The sequence below is a fragment of the Garra rufa genome, unplaced genomic scaffold, assembly GCF_049309525.1.
Source record: "Garra rufa unplaced genomic scaffold, GarRuf1.0 hap1_unplaced_009, whole genome shotgun sequence".
In the NCBI taxonomy this organism is placed as follows: domain Eukaryota; kingdom Metazoa; phylum Chordata; class Actinopteri; order Cypriniformes; family Cyprinidae; genus Garra; species Garra rufa.
Genome location: NW_027394284.1, coordinates 125,003 through 127,130, shown reverse-complemented (window position 1 = coordinate 127,130; position 2,128 = coordinate 125,003).

Here is a 2,128-nt window from a genome sequence, read left to right as displayed (position 1 = left end):
CTGTGTTTGATCAGAATGAATAGTTCCCCTTCAGTCGAATCACTTCGACGTTACATGGGAATTCGCTTAGAATCCAATCATCTCTGAGCCTTATACAAAAGGCCAATGAAAATTGGCGAGTGGCATTTGCATGACGCGCCACGCCCCGTACATACGGGTATAAATAGCGACGTCATGCGCCAGTCAGACAGCTTCTTCGCTTCAGATCCGTCTGATGTTGAGCCTGCTATTTCTCTCTCTACGAGACTTCTACTACAAAGAGTTCTTCAAAAGAGTTCCTGCTCTCTCTCCTGACGTGCTGCCAAGACTAAAAGAGCTTTCTGTTTGGCGGCCGTCAGCGATCTCCTGCGGGCTGCCGTTTTCACGGCCATTACAGCCGCACTGCATTCCAGCGAGAAAGTCCCGTTGAGTGCACAGCCGCCCCGCGGCTTTTTCCCTGGGCAGACCGGGAGCTAAAAGAGCAGTTTCTCGCGGCCGCAAGACGTTCTTTTCAGAATGGCTTTTCGGCCGTGCGCTTCAGGATGCGGTAGTTTCCTCCCTCCTGCGGACGGACATGATCACTGCCTCACGTGTTTGGGGAGTGAGCACGCTGAGGCAGCGTTCATGGATGGTGAATGCATTCATTGCGAATGCATGACCATGAGCACGCTGAAGTCCCGCCGCTCGTTCGCGAGGCGGCTCCCCCCGCCTTCCTCTCGCGGTCTGTCGTTAAGCCGTCAATGCTTTTCGGCCACCGCGGCGAGACGCGGGGGGGACTTAACTGTCACCGTGCAGAACGCACCGCCGGCCCAGAAAGCCCTGCGGTCTTCTGTCACACAGCGTGGTCCCGTCGAGTTCCCGGAGCAGTACGCTTCCCCGCCCAGCGGGCTGAGCGTCTCCTTCGGTGCTCCTGCGGAGGATGAGATGTCGACCGCAGCATCAGAGGGAGAGTCGGTTGGCGAGGCGGACGCTTCGGCGGCGCGGCCCCCTCCAGAGGTGGCCGCTCCGTCTGAGGTGGACGTCGAGCTATCGGCTATGCTCCTCCGGGCCGCCAGGGGGATCGGTTTGGAGGTGCCCCAGGCGCCCCCGGCCGATCCTTCTAGGCTGGATGATTGGTTCCTGGGGAGGGCCCCCGCGGCTCCACCTCGCCCCCCCTCGGTCCCATTCTTCCCGGAGTTGCACGAGGAGCTGACCAGATCTTGGCGGGCCCCCTTCTCATCACGGCCCCGCCCCAGCTCCTCTCCCCTCGCCACCCTCGATGGCGGGGCGGCCAGGGGGTATGCAGCGATTCCCCGGGTCGAGCGCGCTGTGGCGGTGCACTTGTGCCCACGCGGCGCCGCCACCTGGAGGGATCGTCCGCATCTCCCGTCCAGGGCGTGCGAGCGCTCGTCCGCTCTTGCGGGCCGCGTTTACCACGCCGCTGGACAGGCCGCCACCGCCCTGCATGCTATGGCGATCCTTCAAGTGTATCAGGCCCAGGCCCTGAAACAGCTGCACGAGGGTGGTCCCGACCAGGGGGTTATGGAAGAACTCCGCGCCGCCACCGACTTCGCCCTACGGGCGACGAAGGTCACGGCGCGTTCCCTTGGTCAGGTGATGTCCACAGCCGTGGTCCAGGAGCGACACCTATGGCTCACTCTGGCCCAGATGGCAGACGTCGACAAGGCTCGCTTTCTTGACGCTCCTATCTCCCAGAGTGGCCTATTCGGCGACACTGTCGAGGACTTTGCCCAGCAGTTCTTGGCAGTCCAGAAGCAGAGGGAGGCCATTCAACACATCTTGCCCCGCCGCGAGTCTAGACCCATCCCGCCGCCGGTGGCTCAGCCTCCCCCCGCTCGTCGCCGAGGGCGCCCCCCCGCGGCCCCCACCAAACCTGCTCCGTCGCCTGCTGAACCCAAGAAGGAGACGGCCCGACGTCGAGCCGGCCGCGGGGGTGCGGCGCCGCCCGCCTCTCAGGGACCTGCAAAGAACACCCGCAAAAGAGCCGCGAAACGTCCCTGACGCGGGCAACCCGGAGGTGGAGAAGTTTGTTCTTCAGGGGACGAGAACATCTACGTCCCCGCTCCCGCTGGAGGGCCGGGGGTTGTTGTGCACTTTAACGCTGCCGCCGGCCCACGGGTCGGCGGTACCCACAACTTCAATAAAAGAG